Genomic DNA, 25,700 nt, shown 5'->3' with positions numbered 1-25,700 from the left:
CACACCTTCCACTTGGACGACCGGTGATGACCAGATCTTTGACGACCCCATCGAGTTCGATGAGGTTGCGCAAAGCCAGCACGACATGTATGCTCGTGATACGTCCAATTTGCATCACTATTTTGTATCATAATTTGCTGTTATTCATTGATATATTTCATATTGGGACACAATACTTATGTTATTTCATCTATTTTGCATGTTTCATCATCATTGGAGGATCAAGCACCGGAGCCGGGATTCTCGCTGGAAAAAGCACCGTCAGAACGCAATATTTCGGAAGATCGACTGTGGAAGGGAATTTCACGAAAATTCCTATTTTTCCAGATGACGGAGGGAGCCAGAAGGGGAAGAAGAGAGGGGCCACTGTGGGCCCAGACCATAGGGCGGCGCGGCCCAGGCCCTGGCCGCGCCACCCTATGCTCTGGGGGCCCACGACCCTTTTCGCCTCCTTTTCTTCGCGTACTCCTTCGTCCCGAAAACCTAAGCCACGAGAGGGATCCTCACGAAGGGTTACAGCCGCCTCGCGGGGCGGAGAGCACCGGAGAGAAAGAGCTCTCCGGCGGGCGGGAATCCGCCGGGGAAATTCCCTCCCGGAGGGGAAATCGACGCCATCGCCATCGTCATCGAGCGGGACATCATCTCCATCATCATCATCATCATCTCCACCATCTACACCGCCATCACCACCGCTGCACCTCGTCATCGCTGTAGCAATTCGGGTTTGATCTTGATTGTTTGATAGGGGAAACTCTCCCGGTGTTATTCTATACTTGTTGTAGATGCTATTGAGTGAAACCATTGAACCAAGGTTCATGTTCAGATTGTTATCCATCATCATATCACCTCTGATTGTATTCCATATGATGTCTCGTGAGTAGTTCGTTTAGTTCTTGAGGACATGGGTGAAGTCTAAATGCTAGTAGTGAATTATGGTTGAGTAATATTCAATGTTATGATATTTAAGTTGTGGTGTCATTCTTCTAGTGGTGTCGTGTGAACGTCGACTACACGACACTTCACCATTTATGGGCCTAGGGAGTGCATCTTGTATTCGGTTGCTAATTGCGGGGTTGCCTGGAGTGACGAAACCTAAGCCCCCGTTAGTATATCGATGCAGGAGGGATCGCAGGATCTCGCAGTTTAAGGCCGTGGTTAGATTTATCTTAATTACTTTCTTGTAGTTGCGGATGCTTGCAAGGGGTATAATCACAAGTATGTATTAGTCCTAGGAAGGGCGGTGCATTAGCATAGGTTCACCCACACAACACTTATCAAAACAATGAAGATTAATCACCGTATGTAGCGAAAGCACTAGACTAAAATCCCCGTGTGTCCTCGGGAACGTTTGGTCATTATAAGTAATCAAACCGGCTTGTCCTTTGTGCTAAAAAGGATTGGGCCACTCGCTGCAATTATTTCTCTCGCATTTTATTTACTTGTACTTTATTTATCCGCAATATCAAAACCCCCCGAATACTTGTCTGTGAGTATTTACAGTGAATCCTTCATCGAAACTGTTGCCAACACCTTCTGCTCCTCGTTGGGATCGACATTCTTACTTATCGAAGATACTACGATACACCCCCCTATACTTGTGGGTCATCAAGACTATTTTCTGGCGCCGTTGCCGGGGAGTGAAGCGCTATTGGTAAGTGGAATTGGTAAGGAAATTTACTGTTTGTGCTGGTTTTATTTCTGCTCGTTGCTATAATCATTATGGAGAGATCTTCTCTTCAATTTCTATTTGGGAAATCTACTACTACCGCAACGGTAGTGGATGAAGCGCCGGGTGAGGAAGTAGTACCATATAAAATACCTACGAAAATTATTGAACGTGTTATGGATAACCGCTATGAAGGGGATGGAACTGCTCCATCCTGGTGATCATTTACTCGTTTTTGCATGAATTATGCGGTTTATTCAAATGTGCAGGTATTTCTATGAATGAAGTTAGGAAGAAACTATTCACTATATCGCTGTCCGGTAAAGCGGCGCACTCGGTATAAATTGTCGAAGAATGGTGATTCTATTGATTGGGAGGACATTGTGCCTTTATTCTATTCCAAATTTTATCCTCCAAGTGAAATTCACAAAGATCGGAACCGCATATATAATTTCTGGCCTCATGATGGAGAAAGTATTGCCCAAGCTTGGGGAGATTGAAGTCTTTAATGCTCAAATGCCCCATTCATGAGCTTCCTGGTAATGTTATTATTGATAATTTCTATGCAAGACTTTCTTTTCAAGACAAGACCTTGCTGGATACTTCTTGTTCTGGATCATTTACACGCAAGAATGAAGAGTTTAAAAGGGACCTTCTTGATCGGATCCAAGAAAATACTGAAGGATGGGAGAATGACAAAGATAGAGAATCAGGTATAATTTATGATTATAAATGCATTGAAGCTTTTATGGATACTGATAAATTTCGTAATATGAGTGCTACATATGGTCTTGATTCTCAAGTTGTTGCAAATCTTTATAAAGCTTTTGCCTCTCATTATGAACTGCCTAAGAAGAATTTTGATAAGTATCATGAACCGTATAAAGATAAAATTGATTCATCCGTAAACAAATGTGTAGTGATTGAAACTGTTGATAATGTTATTCCTGAAGCTTATATTGAAAAAAATCCTTTCCTCGCTAAAATGAAGGAGTACTCGTCATATCTAGTGCGGTTAATAAAAGTGAAAAGAAACCTAAAGAACCTCGAAGAACAAATTAAAATTGAACCCGCTCGTTGCAATAGTTAAAGATCTTGTGACCGAAAATGTGGAGGATGGTCATATTATTTTCTCGTGAAGATGCTTCTAATATTGTTTCACATCCTAATAAATCCAAACAAGTTAGTGTTCCTATGCTATCTCGTTAGAATTGGTGATCATTGTTATTATGGTTTATGTGATATTGGTGCAAGTGTTAGTGCTATTCCTTATGAGCTTTACACGGAGATTATGCACGAAATTGGTTCTTGTGAACTTGAAGATATTGATGTGGTTATTCATCCGGCTAATAGAGAAACTATTTCTCCAATTGGTATTGTTCGAGATGTGGAAGTTCTATGTGGTAAGATTAAATATCCTGCCGACTTTTTGGTACTTGGTTCCGCTCGCTAGTGATCATTGTCCTATCATTTTTGGTAGACCTTTTCTAAATACTTGTGGAGCTATTATAGATTGTAAGAAAGAGAAAATTTTGACTAGATTTGTCTGGTGAACCTTATGAATTTAACTTTTCTAAATTTACCAAAACTCCTTATAAAGTTGACTTGCCTAGTAATGATTTTAAAATGGAGCAAAGTGTGCATCTATTGTTCTTGTTCCTAATAATCCTTTGCAGCAACATTTGGAGAATAGTGAAAGTGAAGCTTTTAGGAAAGAAAGAGATGAGCTTGAGGAAATTTTTCTTCGCCAACCTATTCTCAAGCATGATTTACCGGTGGAAGATTTGGGTACAACACCGCCACCAAAGGAAGATCCCGTTTTTGATTTAAAGCCTTTACCTGATAATCTTAAATATGCTCATATTGATGATAAGAAAATATATCCTGTTATTATTAGTTCTAAGCTTTCAGAGATTGAGGAAGAAAGGTTATTGGAAATATTAAAGAAACACCGAGGAGCTATTGGCTATACTCTTGATGATTTGAAAGGGATTTCTCCTTCTATTTGCCAACATGCTATTAATATGGAAGATGATGCAAAGCCTCGTTGTTGAACATCAACGTCGTCTAATTCCGAAGATGAAGGAAGTGGTAAGAAACGAGGTATTAAAACTCCTTGAAGCTCGGTATTATATATCCTATTGCCGATAGTAGATGGGTTAGTCCTGTGCATTGTGTTCCTAAGAAAGGAGGAATGACAGTTGTGCCTAATGATAATGATGAGCTTATTCCTCAAAGAATAGTTGTAGGTTATAGAATGTGCATTGATTTTCGAAAAGTTAATAAAGTTACTAAGAAAGATCATTACCCTTTACCCTTTATTGATCAAATGTTAGAGAGGTTATCTAAAAATACTCATTTTTGCTTTCTTGATGGTTATTCTGGGTTTTCACAAATTGTCGTTAAAGCTAAAGATCAAGAGAAAACCACTTTTACTTGTCCTTATGGAACTTATGCTTATAGGCGTATGCCTTTTGGTTTATGTAATGCTCCCGCTACTTTTCAAAGATGCATGTCCGCTATTTTTCATGGTTTTTGCGAAAGTATTGTAGAGGTGTTCATGGATGATTTTTCTGTCTATGGGAATTCTTTTGATAATTGCCTGCGAAACCTCGATAAAGTTTTGCGAGAGATGTGAAGAAACTAACCTTGTTCTTAATTGGGAGAAATGCCACTTTATGGTTAATGAAGGAATTGTATTGGGACATAAAATTTCCGAGAGAGGTATTGAAGTTGATAGAGCTAAAGTTGAAGCAATTGAGAAAATGCCCTATCCGAGGGATGTTAAAGGTATTCGTAGTGTTCTTGGTCATGCTGGGTTTTATAGGAGATTTATTAAAGATTTCTCTAAAATTTCAAAGCCTCTTACTAATCTTCTTCAAAAAGATGTACCTTTTGTTTTTGATGATGATTGTAAGGAAGCTTTTGAAACTCTAAAGAAAGCCTTAACAACTGCTCCCGTAGTCGAACCTCCCGATTGGAATTTGCCTTTTGAAATTATGTGTGATGCTAGTGATTTTACTGTAGGCGCTGTTCTTGGACAGCGGGTAGATAAAAAGTTAAATGTTATTCATTATGCTAGTAAGACTCTTGATGCTGCTCAAAGAAATTATGCTACAACTCGAAAAAGAATTGTTAGCTGTAGTCTTTGCTTGTGATAAGTTTAGACCCTATATTGTTGATTCGAAAGTTACAATTCATACCGATCATGCCGCAATTAGATACCTTATGACAAAGAAAGATGCTAAGCCAAGGCTTATTAGATGGGTACTTCGTTGCAAGAATTCGATTTACATATTATAGATAGGAAAGGTGCCGATAATCCCGTTGCCGATAATTTGTCTAGATTGGAAAATATTGCTTATGATCCTGTTCCTCGTTAATGATAGTTTTCCAAATGAACAATTGGCTGTAATAAAGGTGAGCTCGCGAGAGAGCCCTTGGTATGCGGATTATGCTAACTTTATTGTTTCGAAGTACTTGCCTCCAACCTTTTCAGCTCAAAGCAACGGAGGAAATTCTTTTATGACTTGAGGCATTATTTTTGGGATGACCCACACTTATATAAAGAAGGAGTGGATGGTATTATGCGAAGATGTGTTCCCGAATATGAACAACAGGAGATATTGAATAAATGTCATGGAAGTGTTTATGGAGGACATCACGCTGGAGATAGAACCGCGCAAAAGGTTCTACAATCAGGTTTTTATTGGCCAACACTCTTCAAAGATGCAAGGAAATTTATTTTATCTTGTGATGAATGTCAAAGAGTTGGTAATATCTCCGGACGCAATGAAATGCCTATGAATTATACTCTTGTTATTGAACCATTCGATTGTTGGGGATTCGACTTCATGGGACCTTTCCCTTCTTCGTACGGTAACACTCATATACTTGTCGCTGTTGATTATGTTACTAAATGGGTAGAAGCTATACCTACAAAAAGTGCTGATGGTGAGACCTCTATAAAAATGCTGGTAGACATTATATTTCCTAGATTTGGAGTACCTAGATATATTATGACTGATGGAGGTTCTCATTTCATTCATGGAGGTTTTAGAAAAACTCTTGCTAAGTATGGTATTAATCATAGAATTGCTTCTGCTTATCACCCTCAAACTAGCGGTCAAGTAGAATTATCAAATAGAGAGATTAAAGCTATCTTGGGTAAGACTCGTTAATAAATCTAGAAAGAATTGGCCTAGCAAATTGAAAGAAGCGTTATGGGCTTATAGAACTCGCTTATAAAAATCCTATGGGAATGTCACCTTATAAAATGGTTTATGGAAAAGCTTGTCATTTACCTTTAGAACTAGAGCACAAAGCTTATTGGGTCATTAGAGAATTAAATAAAGATCCTAAATTAGCCGGTAATAAGAGGTTGTTGCAATTAAGTTCTCTAGATGAATGGAGAAGTGAAGCTTATGAAAATGCTAAACTCTTTAAAGAAAAAGTTAAGAAGTGGCATGATAGAAGGATCATCAAAAGAGAATTTAATGTTGGAGATCAAGTTCTATTGTATCGGTCTCGTCTCGCATTCTTTGCGTGGAAATTACTCTCGAAGTGGGAAGGACCATATGTTGTTGAGGAGGTGTACCGTTCAGGAGCAATTAAAATTAGCTCTCTTCAAGGCAATGCCACACAAGTGGTGAATGGACAAAGACTCAAGCATTATATCTCGGGAGATTCTTATAATGTTGATATTGATATTATTCAAGTGGAAACACCGGAGGCTTTCATCAAAGGACAAATTGACGAATCCGCCGAACTGGACTTTGAATAGGTAACAGTATAGGTAATAAAGAGTCCGCGTTTACCTTTCCGAACATTATTTCTGCTGTTTTTGGAAAATATGAAAAATTACGGAATCGAAACGGAGTGGAAAAGACGCACGAGGGCCCGTCACCACAGGCCGGCGCGGGCCCCACCCTGGCCGCGCCGACCTATGGTGACGGCACCTCGGCGTCCCGTTTCCACTCGTTTTCGGCCTGGAATCTTCCTTTTGTCGTAAAAATATTTGCTATATAATCCCCGGACCCCTGGAGGTCCGTAACATCGTTTTCTCGTCGTGTTTTGTTTCGAGCTGTTTTCCGCGGATCCGTTTTCGGTTTAGAAGCGCCATGGTCTCCAAGAACAAGGGGCTTTGGAAGGAAGAGATGGATGAAAGGATTAATAAGGAGAAGGAGAAGATAGCATCTGTAGAAGGAGAGTGGGAAACTACGAAGAGTAAGCCAATCTTGGTGGGATCGGTTAACACTGGGCGTTCTTTTTCTCATAACTTGCAGGGAGCTCTTCCGCTCGCTCTCGGACCTCGACTCTTTCCCCGTGTGGATGAAGCCATACGGGTTGTCGATGAGTTTTGTGATCAATATCGTGCTCTAAGAAGGGAAGTGGAGATACTTCGGTGAGGAGAATCAGCGACTTCGCGAATGTCTGGAGTATTACTCAAATCCCGAAGACAAGGCCATCACTGCCACACTCGGGTAACGATAAGTCTCTTCAAGTTTTGGTGCAGAATTGCAAACTTGAGAAGCTGAAGCTGAAGGAGATCCTTATGAAGCGCGAGAAGAATCCATCATCATCATCACCGAAGGAGTAATTCATCATCGGTATTGGCATCCCCTTGGTTTGTTCCAAGCTTGGGGGAGTGCCGCGGTATCACATCACCACCACCTTTATCTTTTACTATCAAGTAGTATCATATCATGAGTAGGGAAGTTATTATATGGAATAGTATGCAATGTGGAAGTATCTCTCTTAGTTATCTATGTATCCGTTGGTGTGAGTTATCATTATGGAATATTAATGAGAAGTCTTATCATTTACTTTTTGCACACCTTATTTTAGTTTGCAATCTCCATTATATGATTACTCTTGACATGAGTATTGATATCACTTTGGGAGCATCAAGTAAATCTATTTGGTTTTGGCAAACTTAGCATTGGTCAATAGCAACAACATCTTGATGTTTAATAAAGAGAGAAATATACATAGAAACATTACTCTACTATCTCTATGCTTAGTATTCTAGAGTTAAAATTGCTTGTGCTTATGAGAAAGATGCATGATTGTTTCTATCATATGTATATTTGTTTGTTTCCCTCAACCTTTATGCTTGCTATCAAACCTTGCTAGCCAAAGACCCGTATCGAGAGGGAATGCTTCTCATACATCCATAACCTTAGACCAAACCTATGCCATTTGTGTCCACCATACCTACCTACTACATGGTATTTTCTCGCCATTCCAAGTAAATACTTCATGTGCTACCTTTAAATTATTCAAACTATACTACTCCTTATTTGTGTCAATGTTTTATAGCTCATGAGGAAGTATGTGGTGTTTTATCTTTCAATCTTGTTGGGCGGACTTTCACCAATGGACTAGCGGCACATCCGCTTATCCAATAATTTTGCAAAAAGAGCTGGCAATGGGATTCCCAGTCCCAAATTAATTAATTTAAAAAGACACTCCTCCATGGTATGTGATTGTTGGATGGCACCCGAGGATTCGGTTAGCCATGGCTTGTGCAAGCAAAGGTGGGGAGGAGTGTCATCATAATGAAACTAAAATAAAAGGGCACTCCTTCATGGTATGAGATTGTTGGCAGGCACCCGAGGATTCGGTTAGCCATGGTTTGTGAAAGAAAGGTTGGAAGGAGTGCCACCCAAAAATAAAAATAATTCATGGGAGCCGCTCTTTGAAGGTTCGCTTGGCAAGGGGGTTAGAGTACCCGCTACCATTCGTTGACAACAACAAACACCGCTCAAAAATCTTACTTTTATGCTCTTTATATGATTTCAAAACTTGAAAAGCTCTAGCACATGATTTAATCCCTGCTTCCCTCTGCGAAGGGCCTGTCTTTTACTTTTATGTTGAGTCAGTATACCTATTTCCCTCTATCTCAAGCAAGCAATTGAGTTGTTGTGAACCAATCATTTATACTATGATTCAGTTGATCATGTCTTTTATACTTTCTTGTTTAGTACTAATTTTATCTGAATGAATATGACTTTGAAGTTATCAATGATTATGAAGAGATTGTTATGCTTAAATATGAAGGCTCAGCTATAAATTCTAATATGAAAGCTTTGCTTAGAAGTACAATCCGTTAGCAGTTCTCTGACCAAGAACAAAGTTTGCCATCACCAATTATGATTTCTTATGCACCTTTACTTGTGATTTCTCTTTACTTATTTCAAGATGAGTTATATGAGGAAGTTGTTTATTAGAATGTCTTGTGTGAATGAATATGATGCTTCTTGTCCGTATTTTATTTATCGACTCTTCACTCCATAAACATGTGGTCTTGTTTCTCGAGCTCAGTTTCGCTTGGGGACAAGCGAGGTCTAAGCTTGGGGGAGTTGATACGTCCAATTTGCATCACTATTTTGTATCATAATTTGTCGTTATTCATTGATATATTTCATATTGGGACACAATACTTATGTTATTTCATCTATTTTGCATGTTTCATCATCATTGGAGGATCAAGCACCGGAGCCGGATTCTCGCTGGAAAAAGCACCGTCGTAACGCAATATTTCGGAAGATCGATCGTGGAAGGGAATTTCACGAAAATTCCTATTTTTCCGAGATGACGGAGGGAGCCGAAGGGGAAGAAGAGAGGCCACTGTGGGCCTGGACCATAGGGCGGCGCGGCCCGGGCCCCGGCCGCGCCACCCTATGCTCGCGGGGGCCCACGACCCTTTTCGCCTCCTTTTCTTCGCGTACTCCTTCGTCCCGAAAACCTAAGCCACGGAGGGATCCTCACGAAGGGTTCGCGCCCGCCTGCGCGGGGCGGAGAGCACCGAGAGAAAAGAGCTCTCCGGCGGGCAGGAATCCGCCGGGGAAATTCCCTCCCGGAGGGGGAAATCGACGCCATCGCCATCGTCATCGAGCGGGACATCATCTCCATCATCATCATCATCATCTCCACCATCTACACCGCCATCACCACCGCTGCACCTCGTCATCGCTGTAGCAATTCGGGTTTGATCTTGATTGTTTGATAGGGGAAACTCTCCCGTGTTATTCTATACTTGTTGTAGATGCTATTGAGTGAAACCATTGAACCAAGGTTCATGTTCAGATTGTTATCCATCATCATATCACCTCCGATTGTATTCCATATGATGTCTCGTGAGTAGTTCGTTTAGTTCTTGAGGACATGGGTGAAGTCTAAATGCTAGTAGTGAATTATGGTTGAGTAATATTCAATGTTATGATATTTAAGTTGTGGTGTCATTCTTCTAGTGGTGTCGTGTGAACGTCGACTACACGACACTTCACCATTTATGGGCCTAGGGGAGTGCATCTTGTATTCGGTTGCTAATTGCGGGGTTGCCGGAGTGACGTAAACCTAAGCCCCCGTTAGTATATCGATGCAGGAGGGATCGCAGGATCTCGCAGTTTAAGGCTGTGGTTAGATTTATCTTAATTACTTTCTTGTAGTTGCGGATGCTTGCAAGGGGTATAATCACAAGTATGTATTAGTCCTAGGAAGGGCGGTGCATTAGCATAGGTTCACCCACACAACACTTATCAAAACAATGAAGATTAATCAGCCGTATGTAGCGAAAGCACTAGACTAAAATCCCCGTGTGTCCTCGAGAACGTTTGGTCATTATAAGTAATCAAACCGGCTTGTCCTTTGTGCTAAAAAGGATTGGGCCACTCGCTGCAATTATTTCTCTCGCATTTTATTTACTTGTACTTTATTTATCCGCAATATCAAAACCCCCTGAATACTTGTCTGTGAGCATTTACAGTGAATCCTTCATCGAAACTACTGCCAACACCTTCTGCTCCTCGTTGGGATCGACATTCTTACTTATCGAAGATACTACGATACACCCCCTATACTTGTGGGTCATCAGCTCGCAGAGGAAGATCGACTTCTATTGCTTCCGAGCTGAACTTCGTGGTAATGTATTCTCTCGTTAGCTAGTACATCATCTACATTCGCATGTGATCGCTCAAATTGTGTATAATATGTTTGTCGCAGCGGTCCGAGATCCAAAAAACAGCTGAGGAGTGCGAGGTTGTTTGGGATCAGAGCCATAGAGATGAGAAGCCTATTGGACCGATGCGGCATTTCATTAAGGTACGGTCACCAACTTTCAATGTAAGCTATTGTGTTCGGGTGGCTTTGTAACCATGACTTCCACGACGCAGAACACTGCACGAAAGATGCGGCGGTTAGCCAACTTGCTAGGTTGCCGCGACACCGAAATTGCGGCTACATCCTCTTCTGAAGATGCGGAGGTTTGGACTATTTTGTTACCGCTCAACTATGTGCTTAGTAATTTCAACTATTCTAATCTCATGTGTTCATGTTTGTGAAGATTCCCGACGACAGCATTCTGAGTCAAAGCATTACGAGAGGCAAGAAGCAAGCCACACAGTCTGCTTACCGGCTGAAGCCAAGAGGCAACGCTCCAAAACGATACACTCCGAACGATTATGTCAACCGAGGAAAGAAGGTTGTCATTGAGGAGGATGAGACGCCGCCACGGAGATCAACTTTGAGGAAGATGAGAAACGATGAGCCGTTATCTTCAGAGGAGGAGGAGGAGCAGGAGCAGGAGCAGCAGGAGCAGGAGGAGCAGCATCAACAAGAGCCACGGCAGCGGACGAAGAGGTTGGCCGTCCGGAAACAGCCCGTGAGGAGGGGCCGTCGCGGAAGATAGATGCATTTCCTAGTGTTGTGAACTCTATCTTCATAAGTATCGTGTTGTGAACCCTATGTCATTTCGAACCATGTCTCTATTGCTACGTGTTGTTTGAATCTATGTGCTAAGATGTGATCTATGATGCGTGCTATGTGTATGTTCTATGTGTATGAAATTGCTATTGTTGTGTTGAAAACTGTTTAATTAAGGCAAGAATTTTCATGTTTTTAACACAAGTCAACGTGTGGCGCCCCTCAGGCCGGCGCCACACCTCACAGTGTGGCGCCCATGGCATCGGCGCCACACAATGCAACTTATATGTCGAAAATATCCAGGGGCTCCGGAAGTTTAGTCCTTAGCCGTTTTGGCGAGACTGTTTGTGTGGCGTCCGTGGCACTGGCGCCACACCCCCGTGGCGTCGACGCCACACATACAGCCTCGTCAAAACGGCTAAGTCCCAGGAGTATTGTCTTACAGTGTGTTTTGGCCAATTATAAATTCATGTATGGCGCCGATGAGAGCGGCGCCACACATCCTGCCACATCGGATCGGCGCACAGCTCAGCGTCGAGGGCGCCACGTCGGCTGGGCGAGTGGCGCCGCTGGCAGGGGCGCCACACAGTGAGGTGTGGCGCTGATGTGAGGGGCGCCACATAAAAGGGTTAGATGGGTGAAATAGTTTCGCGGAGGGTCACTTTGTGCTATAGTTTCAGAAAATGGTTATTTTTGTGGAAATCGCCCAAGCCGTACCATCACCATGCCTGGATGCTTGCGGGGTGCATTTTGTCAATTGTGGTCCGGCTCTTGTTTGGTTTCAACCTGAAACATGTACGCCGTCCGGTGCTGGGGCCTCAGCAGTTTCATGTCGTTTTCGACGACGTGCCCGTTCCCCTAGCTATGGGCATGGGCTACTGCAGCGGGGAGCACGGCGATTGAGAGCCAACGGCTACATACCGGCGGGCACGAGAAAGTTGTGGTACAAGGGAACGGAATTTTGTAGCGAAAATGCCAGCTTTGGTAAGTTATCTACAGCTATATACATCTTAATTGTGTCTTCGCGAGGAACCATTGATACAGAACTGATATAATTTTTATGATTATAAACCATATTGTATTTACTAAATTAATAACTTTTTTTTTCTTAAACTAGATGTTGTAAACTAAACTGGAAGGGGTGCTAAATTAATGGAATTTTTTTCTTAAAATACGTCGAGGGATTATTCGCAAAAAAAAAACCATCAATACTACACCGACCATCAATGGACCTATTACAAGAAGCCGTGCGAAACAAATAATTGATCATGTGAATGTTAACTTAAATTTATCTTATAACCTCTCGACCTTGATGGCACCGCTACATTTTCATCTACTTTGTTGTTGGCTGAATTCACTAACAAGGTTGAAGGAAGCTCACATCAACAAGTTTCCAAGCTATCAACAACAAGTCTTGAATGAATATGCTGCTATTAATATTGCCTTTGATCTTTCGTAGTGTCAACACCATATGGCTGAGATACAGGGCAAGTAGAGCATATCAATAGAAGCTACGTCAAATTTACTTTACAACAATATTCTCACATCATTTAGAGTTGTATATCCAAGATACTAAAATAGTGACCGTTTTGGTGGGAGGTGTCTAGGCTGTCAAAGGTTCGTGAAATTCTAATAAGCCTACAAAGCCTACAATGACTCCTCAAGTTAACTATTTTTCAGCAATTCTTTCACACCTAAGATGCTTACTTAGTTTGCTTCCTTTCACAACTAAATAGGAGAGGGATGTCTCTCAGTATAAATAAGCTAGTTCTTTCCCGCGGAAGGGACTTTTGGCATTTTAGATTTCAGAACAAAACCCATAAGCTTATCATGAGATTTGAGAGACCTTGTTACCCCTATTCTCGTGATTTCACGTAGATTTGCACCTAGTTCTTTTTGCTCCACGACTTGAGTGTTGTCATGTGGGTTAGAGTTTGTGATTCCATTGCAGATCACACCTAGTTCGTGTTGCACGACTTGAGCGTGGCTGTGTGGGTTAGTTTGTGGATTGAGGATAGGCAATTGTCTCAGATTGTAGGATACGGTTGGCATCAACTTCACCCAGCCATAATCTCTTATTTTCGTTTTGGCTGGTTGTAGCGAGTTATCCCCCTTGTATCCTTGATCATACAGCGTGAAGATTGAGCCAAAATGTGCAAACACCCTTTCCATAAGCCGGTGCATATCATGTGGGATGAGAACTTTCGTCGATAGAGTAGGATTTTATCCTTGTTTTTCTTTATCAAATCTTCAGATCTGACTCCTGGTAGTTTAGATCTGCCACTTGTTGTTAGGTCCTTTCTTGTTTTAGATCCAAATCCAAAGAAACACCACCATTTTTTTCCACTGCTCAGATTTTTTTTTTCATTTGGGTTGTTCGAGTCTTGTGTTGGCCCCAAATAAATATGCAGTTGCTAGCTATGTTCTTGAGTTTGTGTGGCTAGATCAGATGTTTCAAAAAAGACAAAAATATGATAATAGAAGAAAAAGGGTGAGAAAGAGAAACGGGAAAAGTTCACAATCAGCTTAGTAATTTTTTTTAGAGATTATAGAGGCAAGCGGGTTGCATCAAAAATGTAGTGCGAAGTTTACCAATAATTTCTTGCTATATCTCAGTTTGCGTCTATTTGACTTCAGCACAAATCCCTTTCTATTTAACCATGCGAAACTCGACCATAAAACTGTCAGTCCGTCTGGCTTTATAAGTCATGTGCATATCTCTAGATCATCAATTTAACCAATATAAGACAAATTATATGTTACAAAAATATGTATCATTAGAAACTTGAGAGGTCGTATTTGATGAGATTCAAAAAATCCTGAATTTTTTCAAAACCCTAAAATCAACTTTTCTTATATGAATCTTATTCTACGAACCATTCTGAACCTCCTCGTGATGTCCTAGATCCCATGCAAGACTCGAATCAATATTCACAGACTCACCATAATTAATATCCCATTGTTACCTGATGTTGAGCGTTAAGTGTGTGACCCTACGGGTTTAAAAATCCGTGGACATGATCAAGACACTTCCACAACCAATAATCAATAGCGGGACATGTATGTCCATAATGATTCTCACACATTAAATGAAGATATTTATCAGTCTGAACCATGATGTCAGGGATTCAAAAACTCCATATCTCATTCACTTTGTCTCGCGATATTTTACTTGTTCGAGATTCGATCGTCGGTATCATCATACATATTCTTGCTAGAAAGTATTATTTACTCGTACCGTGATACATCATTCTCTTGTGAACAACACATTAGTCACTTGCTTCCAAACTATATACAATGTGTGACACCTGAGTGAGCCCTGAGTATATATGTCCATTACGTGGTAACTAGCCATCGACCCGTGGCGCCGCACGGGCTAGAAATTTCTCTACAAATCCAAGATAGCACCATAGAACCTACAATTTTAATTTTTTCAGTTATACTTGGTGACTCTTCATATTCTGAAATGTTTTTATAAAATTGTAAGATACAATATTATTAAAAAGATAAAATCTTCCAGATGAAAATATTAAATTTGTGAGTCTTCATATCTTTATAATTTTAATTGTACGTGGAAAGTCTCCATATTCCAATATAAATACAAATTAAAATTCAGATGCTGTCCTTTAGATGAAATTTAATACTTTGTGAATACACACGGTTGAATCGCCCGTATCGAACAAATTTTTCATATTTAGTCTATTGAATAGCAAAGTGAGTTTAACTCGACATCACAAAAGGCCATAAAAGAAAGACATGCGTCGATAATGTATGAAGTCTCCTACCGTCTTTCTTTGGTTCCAAGGCCATCCATACCCTTTCCTAGTTACAAAGATCTCTCATTTACTTGTCTGGAAGAGGACCACATACTATGAGAAAGTCCAGGCAACAGAAAGACAATATAGAGCGTATATCTGCCAGTTTCATGGTTACAAAGAGGGTGTATCATCTGAAAATTGTGAAAATTACATATCTTTTTGTGCCAAAATAGTAAAAGGTACACATTTTTTCTTCTATATGTATGCATTATAAATGCATAGTACAGGAAGAGGGAGTGAATAAAAATACCGATGTTTGGTTTTCAGTTGTACCTTTTATGCATTTCATAGTTTCTGTTGTTAGAGAACCACAACACATAATTTGAACCAAGACTTAGATATGTTAACCTTTTACCCTTATTCCCCAGTAGAGATCACAACAAAGATCTCAACCGTACAACAGAACTGTAATAAGAATCCATCAAGGTCACAACCATTATGGATTTAAGACAAACTTTCTTTGATCAGGACATGATTCGAGGAGGCTCACATATGTACGTTGGCACGCAAGTGCATTTAAAGCATTTGGAAAATCTGAAGAAGAGGACATGGCATGCAAGCTGAAGATACAGCTTGTTAAGTTTAAATCATAGAAAGAACAGTACACTGCAATATACCTTTTTTTTTTTAAATTTGGCCCATGGTTTTGCTTTCCTGCTCCGCACCCATCTATCAATGCACCTTGCATTTGCATGATCATCCAACTCCCCTTAAAAAATGACTATACAGAAGTAGGAACAGCAACAGATAAATAAATAATTCACCATAGTTCTTCATATTGACTGTTAATCACGGAAATCTAAGTAAATCTAGTAGTATGTAGGCCCATAGCATGATAGCAACATATACAACGATACCGTGGATGCCAAATAATTAATTCGACATACATCTGAACTATAATTAATTCGTGAAATACCTGAACTGCAATATCGCTTCTTGAAGCTTCAAGGTACATGACCTTAGTCCGCAGCAAGCTGTGCAGGAATAAACGGCAAACGACCTCACTTGTTGATTTTTGACGCAATTTGATGTGCAGACATGACCGCAGACATGGCTTTGGTCGGGATGAGACCGAGGAGAGGCTTGCCACCGGACACAACTAATTCGCTGAGCCTTGTCACGATGAGAACCTGCAAGCAATGGACTTGGCTGAGCCTAGCTAACATCCAGAAGGCAAAGGACACAGTGAATCTCTGTGCACCTTTTTATTGATTAGTAGCAGTACACGGCGAATATTTGTCGACGATGGAAAAGGTCGCCAGTTATCTAAACTGGACAGCTCGCAGCTTTCGCACGCCCGTTCCGATCCACAGTCACATCGCCACATCTTCATATTTTTTGGCCTGATTGTTCTTCTCAAAACTTCTGTTGGTACACCTCCTTTCCGTCCCCCAATCAGCCATACTCCTACTCAATTGCAAGACCTAAAAGATTAGGAGATCCAAAGATTGCAGAAGGAAAATTAGATGAACCGGACAGCTCGCAGCTGCCGCGCGCCGCCATACCTTCAGATTCTCCGGCTCGGCTGTTTTTCTCCGAATTTCTATTGCTACACCTCCTCTACGCCCCTCAGCCATACCAAATTGCAAAACCTAGAATATAAGGAGATCAAAGATTGGATAAGAAGATCGGGACTGATCGTGATATTTATATGAAGAAAAAAAACAGGCTAGAGAGGAAGTACATCAGCCAGACGTATATATGCTGGACTATACCTAGAGCGTCCAAGCAGAAAAAGGGGTACTTCAGCCAGTCGTATATATGCTGGACTCTAAAAGTTTTTTTTTCTTTTACGCCTTGCAAATTAAAAGAACATGACACAAACTATCTAGCCTAGACGCCTAGTGCCAACTATACATTGGATTTCTCACGATCCGTGACACGCTATAAACAACAGAAAAATAAACCTAGCGTGTCAACCTGACCTTTTACGTTACATTATAAATCATGCACTCTCGACTAATCCTAGCCATAAATTTTAGATCTAATAGTCTTAATTATTCTAATGATGTGGATTAACGTGGTGGCTCTTATGGTGCCTCCAATTAGTAAATATAAGATGGACAAATCCCAGTCTTGATAGATGCAACTCAACATGCACTTTATGCTATTACCCAAAAAAATCTTTATGATCACCGAATTGTGAAATGATGTTTGATGCCCTCAATGTATTCGTATGGTACTAGTGAGTGCCAGAATCTCATGGTCTAAGGATTGGTATTTTTGACATTAAAAATAAACAATAATTAAAGATTGATACAGCTATATTTCTTTGCTTAGTTAGATCTTGTCCATCACGTCATTCTCCCAATGACATGACTCCATTGTTAACACATGTCTATGGTTACGAAACCATAACCGTCATTAACCAATGGATTAGTCTAGTAGAGGCTTACTAGGTACACGGTGTTGTTTACAAACCACACAAAAGTATTAATGTTTGTGCTTAATACAACTCTAACATGGAGTATAAACATTTATAATTAACAAAGAAATATGATAATAACTATATTATTATTTCCTTTAGGGCATATTTTGAATAGTCTCTCACTTACACTAGAGTTAATAATCTAGTTTACATTGGTAAAGATCTAACATCCATGGTCTTCTGGTATTGATCATGTTTTTTTCTCATAGAAGAAGTTTAGTTAACCGGTATGTTATGCTCAGAACCGTATGTACTTTGCAATTTCAGTTGTGTCTCCACACATCATTCATCTAGAATGAGTTGGCATGGCATTGTATAAGTTTGATCTTCTGGTGGATTCTTAATTCCGCAGTATGAAATATGTTACCAATATTGTCACACACAATATAACTGCATATTTCTGACACGCTCGAAACTACACCAAGTTCGAAACGAACTTCTTGACTCAAACGCCATGCTTAGTCATTGTCAAAACAATGCTATATTTAGCCTTTGTTTGTAGAATTCTTCACAATGTTAAGCTTTGGAACTCATCTAAATCCTACGTAGAATTTTTCTAGCCCACTTTGCTACTTTTTAATAAACACTTTGTCTAATTGATATTGAAAATCATTCGTATATATCACCAAACTAGCATTGGTGTAACACATTACAATGATTTGTTTGTCACTACCACATATGAAAACATATCCTTAGTTCTTGTAAAGCACTTAGGAATACTCTAACGGTTATCCAGTGATCATCATATGAATCACTCTCGTATATGATCGTAACACTTCAGAGCATAGGACACATGGTGAGTGTCAAACACACTCATGTCTTGCTACAACTCCATACCAACTTTTTTTTGATGTTTCCATATTGAACTATTTTAATATTTCTTCTATGTACTTTGACTTGACCTTATTAGGTGCATCAATCTATCTTCATAGATCTTGATGCTCAATATGGTTTTAGTCTAGATCTTGTCATTGAAAAATTATTTTTAGTAAAAATTTAACTATGTCAAGTAAAGATATATCATTTCTAATCAATGATTTGTCTATTTCTTACAGATACAAGCATCGATGGAAGATGGAAGCGGCTGACAACATTGTTAAGATTCCAAGGTCCCTTATGTCAACTAGGAATTTTATGCCATTCGAATATCGAGGGATATTGATAAACAAAATTTGGATTTGAAACTCTGAAAGTTTAAACATTTCAAATCTAGTTTTGGGACGCGGAGGAATCAAAAGTTTGTGACAGAGGAAGTTAGGCATGGGCGGAGCTAGACTTATTCAAGGATATGCAATGCATATCCAATACTTTTTGTAAAAGATTTTCGGTAATTATGCCCATGTATACATGTACGTATATGGTAACCTCTTTTTTACGTGTAGAACTAAGAAAAAATCGATACTAGCATTCAATGTTTAGTAAGTACTCCATTTCACTGGAATAAGACTCAGTTGGATTTAACCAACAATTTGCACCGGCTCATTGGTTGATTTGGTTCGGTTCATACTTGGTATTCCATTTCCATGGTGAATTTGAGATGGTTAAACCGTAACTTTCTACTCTATTTTTCAAGTACAACCATGATGTTGCTGCTAGCAAGAACAATTTGTTGTTTCATTGACTTTAATACAAATTTTTATGTTCTATATTAGTATGCTCAAAAAACATTGTAACTCTGCATACCCAATTTAAAAATTCTGGCTCCGCCACTGGACTTAGGGCGTGTGGAGTGACATCGGGAGAGAAACACTCGGGGTTTAGAGTGTACTAACTTCCTAGACAAATTTAGGCGATCTGCAAGACACACACAATCTACAATTTTGATGCAATGAAATGAATAAGATAAATATCACTAGTTTGCCAGGTGCAACATAGCGTGTCCGCCTTGTATGTAGTTTGAGGCGTTGGAACAAGGAGGTATGAATTTAGGCCATCTCTAACGGGCCACGCAAATGGAAATATTGTGTTCGTTTAGTATGCCCAATGGCAAACCACAAATGGACCGCCCAGTCAATTTTGTCCGTTTGGCCGTATTTTAAACCTAAATTTGGGCCCGTTTTGCGGTTGTTGCGGACAACACATGCATCCGCGCAGGTCCTCTTGATAATTCGTCAAGCCCACTCATCAGTGATCGAGGGAGGCGATGAGACGCGGGCCCACGTGGTCCAACGGCACACGCGGTCTTCTTAAATGAAAACCTATTGTTCTCCCGGGCCCCTCCCACTTAGTCCACTACCAAAACCTACCTCGAAGCTTCTACACCGACCCACCGAAACCCTAGCTCGAAGCTTCCATGGAGAAGGGCGGTGACTGGTTCCAGCCCGGCCGCAATGACCACTAGGCCGGCGACCACGACAATGGAGGTCCTTGTGTTATCTGCACGCCCGACCGCAGGCATTGATACGTCTCCAACGTATCCATAATTTCTGATGTTCCATGCTTGTTTTATGACAATACCTACATGTTTTGCTCACACTTTATAATGTTTTTATGCGTTTTCCGGAACTAACCTATTAACGAGATGCCGAAGGGCCAGTTGCTATTTTCTGTTGTTTTCGGTTCCAGAAAGGCTGTCCGGGCAATATTCTCGGAATTCGACGGAACGAAGACCCAACATCTTATTTTTCCCGGAAGCATCCAGAACACCGAAGGAGAGTCGGAGAGGGGCCAGGGGGCCACCACACAACATGGTGGCGCGTCCCCAGGCCTGGCCGCGCCGACCTACTGTGAGGGGGGCCCAGGCACCCTCCGACTCCGTCTCTTCGCCTATATAAGCCCTTTCGACCTAAAAACGCGAGACCACTTGACGAAACTCCCGGAAAGACTCCAGGGGCGCCGCCGCCATCGCGAAACTCCAATTCGGGGGACAAAATCTCTGTTCCGGCACGCCGCCGGGACGGGGAAGTGCCCCCGGAAGCCATCTCCATCGACGCCACCGCCTCCATCATGCTCTGTGAGTAGTTCCCCCATGGACTATGGGTTCTAGCTGTAGCTAGTTGGTATTCTCTCCCCCATGTACTTCAATACAATGATCTCATGAGCTGCCTTACATGATTGAGATTCATCTGATGTAATCGGTGTTGTGTTTGTTGGGATCCGATGGATTGTTACATTATGATTAGTCTATCTATAAAGTTTGTGAAGTTATTGTTGCTTGCAATCTTGTTGTGTTTAATGCTTGTCACTAGGGCCCGAGTGGCATGATCTTAGATTTAAGCTCTATACTTATTGCTTAGATTGTATCTACAAGTTGTTTGCACATGTCTATGTCCGGAACCCGAGGCCCCAAAGTGACGAGAATTGGGATAACTGGAGGGGAAGGCGTAGGTATGAGGATCACATGTTTTCACCAAGTGTTAATGCTTTGCTCCGGTGCTCTATTAAAAGGAGTACCTTAATTTCCAGTAGATTCCCTTGAGGCTCGGCTGCCACCGGCTGGTAGGACAAAAGATGTTGTACAAGTTTCTCATTGCGAGCACGTATGACTATATATGGAAAACATGCCTACATGATTAATAATCTTGATGTCCTGTCTTAATGCTATTTCAATCCTATCAATTGCCCAACTGTAATTTGTTCACACAACACTTGTTATTGGAGAGTTACCACTAGTGTAGATAGCTGGGAACCCCGGTCCATCTCTCATCATCATATAGTCGTTCTACATGTCATTGGAAGTAGTATCAACTATTTTACCGGTGCCATTGCTCTCATATTACTCGCTATCGTTGTTGTGTTATCGTTACTATTGTTCTCATATTACTGCTCGCTTTCACATCACCCATGTTACTAGTGCTTTTCCAGTGCAGCTGAATTGACAACTCGATTGTTAAGGCTTATAAGTATTCTTTACCTCCCCTTGTGTCGAATCAATAAATTTGGGTTTTACTTCCCTCGAAGACCTATTGCGATCCCCTATACTTGTGGGTTATCAAGACTATTTTCTGGCGCCGTTGTCGGGGAGGCATAGCTCTACTCATAAGTTCACCTGGGGAGTACACTCTACCTCTCTCTCTGCTTTTATTTTATTTTGTCTTGCTAGTTTACTTCTGTTTAGTTTATTTGTGCTTAGTTTATTTCTGTCTAGTTTTATTTCGCTTAGTTTACTTTTGTCTAGTTTATTTTTGTCTTGTTTTACTTATATACCTAAAAATCCATAAAAATTTGAAAAACCTAAAAATTAAAAAGTGTTGCTATGGGAGAACCTACAACCTATTTGGAGCTTATAGAATTATATAATAATTATAGAGAATCAAGAAAGGGAAAAGTTATGAGTCTTTGTGATAGAAAAATTAAATACAATTGCTAAAATCTTGCTTAAACGCCATGATATAAACTGTTGCTACGAACAGGATACTAAACATCTTAAATTTCAATGTGGCTTTAGTGAGGAAGTTTTAATTAAGAACTATAATTGGAATAGCTATATTCATTTTGGGTTCGAAGAGGTAGAACAATTTGTCTTATTTATGGGAGCCTCTGAGATAGAATCATTCATGTTTAAAAATTATGAAACTTGTGTTGTTTGTAAGGACCTTAAAGATTATGTCTCTTCTATCATTAATTTTTGCATAGAAAGCTACAGTGATAATCCTTATATCATTAATTATAAAGAGAGACTCATTAATGCACAAGAATGCACTCACAATTTGCAGGAACCAGTGGAAGAAGAAATTGATGAACCTGAAAGCTCATTGGATGAAAAAGAGGAGGAAATTGATGAACCTGAAAGCTCATTGGATGAAAAAGAAGAGGAGAGTGATGAACAAAAGGAGAAAGAATGGATTAGCTACCCATGCCAACCTTCTAATGAGAGTAACTCTTTATCTCTTACACTATTTGATTGTCCTCCATGCTTACCGGAAGAGGATGAATGTTATGTTTCTGTGGATTCTCTTGAAATATTTGATACGTCTCAAACGTATCTATAATTTCTTATGTTCCATGCTACTTTTATTACAATACTTGAATGTTTTATACATACTTTACATCATTATTATACATTTTCCGCACTAACCTATTAACAAGATGCCGAAGTGCCAGTTGCTGTTTTCTGCTGTTTTTGGTTTCAGAAATCCTAGTAAGGAAATATTCTCGGAATTGGACGAAATCAACGCCCATGGGCCTATTTTTACACGAAGCTTCCAGAAGACCGAAAGGGGAGACGAAGTGGGCCACGAGGTGGCCACACACCAGGGCGGCGCGGCCTGGCCCCTGGCCGCGCGGCCCTGTTGTGTGGGCCCCTCGTGACGCCCCCTGACCTACCCTTCCGCCTACAAATAGCCTTCGTCGCGAAACCCCCTGTACCGAGAGCCACGATACGGAAAACCTTCCGGAGACGCCGCCGTCGTGAATCCCATCTCGGGGGATTCGAGGAGATCGCCTCCGGCACCCTGCCGGAGAGGGAATCATCACCGGAGGGGCTCTACATCATCATGCCCGCCTCCGGATTGATGTGTGAGTAGTTCATCCTTGGACTATGGGTCCATAGCGATAGCTAGATGGTTGTCTTCTCCGCTTGTGCTATCATTGTTTAGATCTTGTGAGCTGCCTAACATGATCAAGATCATCTATTTGTAATGCTACATGTTGTGTTTGGCGGGATCCGATGAATATAGAATATTATGTTAAGTTGATTATCAATTTATCATATATGTGTTGTTTATGTTTTGCATGCTCTCCGTTGCTAGTAGAGGCTCTGGCCAAGTTGATACTTGTAACTCCAAGAGGGAGTAATTATGCTCGATAGTGGGTTCATGCCTCCATTGAATCTGGGATCGTGACAATAGGTTCTAAGGTTGTGGATGTGTTGTTGCTACTAGGGATAAAACATCAATGCTCTGTCTAAGGATATTTGTGTTGATTACATTACGTGCCATACTTAATGCAATTATCTGTTGTTTACAACTTAATACTGGAAGGGGTTCGGATGATAACCTGAAGGTGGATTATTTAGGCATAGATGCATCGTTGGATAGCGGTCTATGTATGATACGTCTCCAACGTATCGATAATTTCTTATGTTCCATGCTACTTTATTGATGATACCTACATGTTTTATGCACATTATATGTCATATTTATGCATTTTCTGGAACTAACCTATTAACAAGATGCCGAAGAGCCGATTCTTGTTTTCTGCTGTTTTTGGTTTCGGAAATCCTAGTAAGGAAATATTCTCGGAATTGGACGAAACTTTCGCCCGGGGTCCTATTTTTGCACGAAGCTTCCAGAAGACCGAAGAGATAACGAAGTGGGGCCACGAGGCAGCCAGGGGCTAGGGCGGCGCGGCCCAAGCCCTGGCCGCGCGGCCCTACCCCCTGGGCACCTCGTGTGGCCCCCCGCGTTGACCTTCCGCCTACTTAAAGTCTCCGTCGCGAAACCCCCAGTACCGAGAGCCACGATACGGAAAACCTTCCAGAGACGCCGCCGCCGCGAATCCCATCTCGGGGGATTCTGGAGATCGCCTCCGGCACCCTGCCGGGAGGGGGATTCATCTCCCGGAGGACTCTACACCACCATGGTCGCCTCCGGAGTGATGAGTGAGTAGTTCACCCTCGGACCATGGGTCCATAGCAGTAGCTAGATGGTCGTCTTCTCCTTGTTGTGCTTCATTGTTGGATCTTGTGAGCTGCCTAACATGATCAAGATCATCTATCTGTAATTCTATATGTTGTGTTTGTCGGGATCCGATGGATAGAGAGTACTATGATTATGGTGATTATCAATCTATTGTTTATGTGTTGTTTATGATCTTGCATGCTCTCCGTTATTAGTAGAGGCTATGGCCAAGTTTGTACTCTTAACTCCAAGAGGGAGTATTTATGCTCGATAGTGGGTTCATGCCTCCATTAAATGCGGGACAGGTGACGAAAAGTTCTAAGGTTGTGGATGTGATGTTGCCACTAGGGATAAAACATTGATTCTATGTCTAAGGATGTAGTTGTTGATTACATTACGCACCATACTTAATGCAATTGTCCGTTGCTTAGCAACTTAATACCGAATGGGGTTCGGATGATAACTCCGAAGGTGGACTTTTTAGGCATAGATGCGAGTTGGATGGCGGTCTATGTACTTTGTCGTAATGCCCAATTAAATCTCACTATATTTATCATATCATGTATATGCATTGTTATGCCTTTCTCTATTTGTCAATTGCCCGACTTGTAATTTGTTCACCCAACATGCTTTTATCTTATGGGAGAGACACCTCTAGTGAACTGTGGACCCCGGTCCTATTCTTTACATAGCATACAATCTACTGCAATTGTGTTTTACTGTTTTCTTTGCAAACATCTTCCACTCGATACGTTTAATCCTTTGTTACAGCAAGCCGGTGAGATTGACAACCTCATTGTTTCGTTGGGGCAAAGTACTTTGGTTTTGTTGTGCAGATTCCACGTTGGCGCGAGGAATCCCTGGTGTTGCGCCGCATCACATTTCGCGACCATCAACCTTCAACGTGCTTCTTGGCTCCTACTGGTTCGATTAAACCTTGGTTTCATACTGAGGGAAACTTGCTTCTATACGCATCATACCTTCCACTTGGGGTTCCCAACGGACGTGTGCATCTACGCGTATCAAGCTAAATTTCCGGCGCCGTTGCCGGGGAGATCAAGACACGCTGCAAGGGGAGTCTCCACTTCTCAATCTCTTTACTTTGTTTTTGTCTTGCTTTATTTTATTTACTACTTTGTTTGCTGCACTAAATCAAAACACAAAAAAATTAGTTGCTAGTTTTACTTTATTTACTGTCTTGCTTTCTATATCAAAAACACAAAAATTATTAGTTACTTGTCTTTACTTTATTTGCCTAGTTTACTTTATTACTGTTATCATGAGTAATCCTGAAGTTGAAGTTCGTTCTTTTAAGCAACAAGGTGGAGAAAGTTTTAAAGATGCTTGGTATAGAATTAGTAATGCTCATCATAGGTGCATTAAGAAACACTCCACCACTATCCTTCTTAGGAACTTTTATGTTGGTTTATCTAGTTGGAATAGATATGTTCTTGATACTCTTTCGGGAGGTAATTTCCTAGGTACTCCCGCTTTAGAAGCTAGTTGCATCATTGAGAGTCTAG

Source organism: Lolium rigidum, chromosome 3 (assembly GCF_022539505.1).
Source record: "Lolium rigidum isolate FL_2022 chromosome 3, APGP_CSIRO_Lrig_0.1, whole genome shotgun sequence".
In the NCBI taxonomy this organism is placed as follows: Eukaryota; Viridiplantae; Streptophyta; class Magnoliopsida; order Poales; family Poaceae; genus Lolium; species Lolium rigidum.
This window is presented reverse-complemented; position numbering follows the sequence as displayed.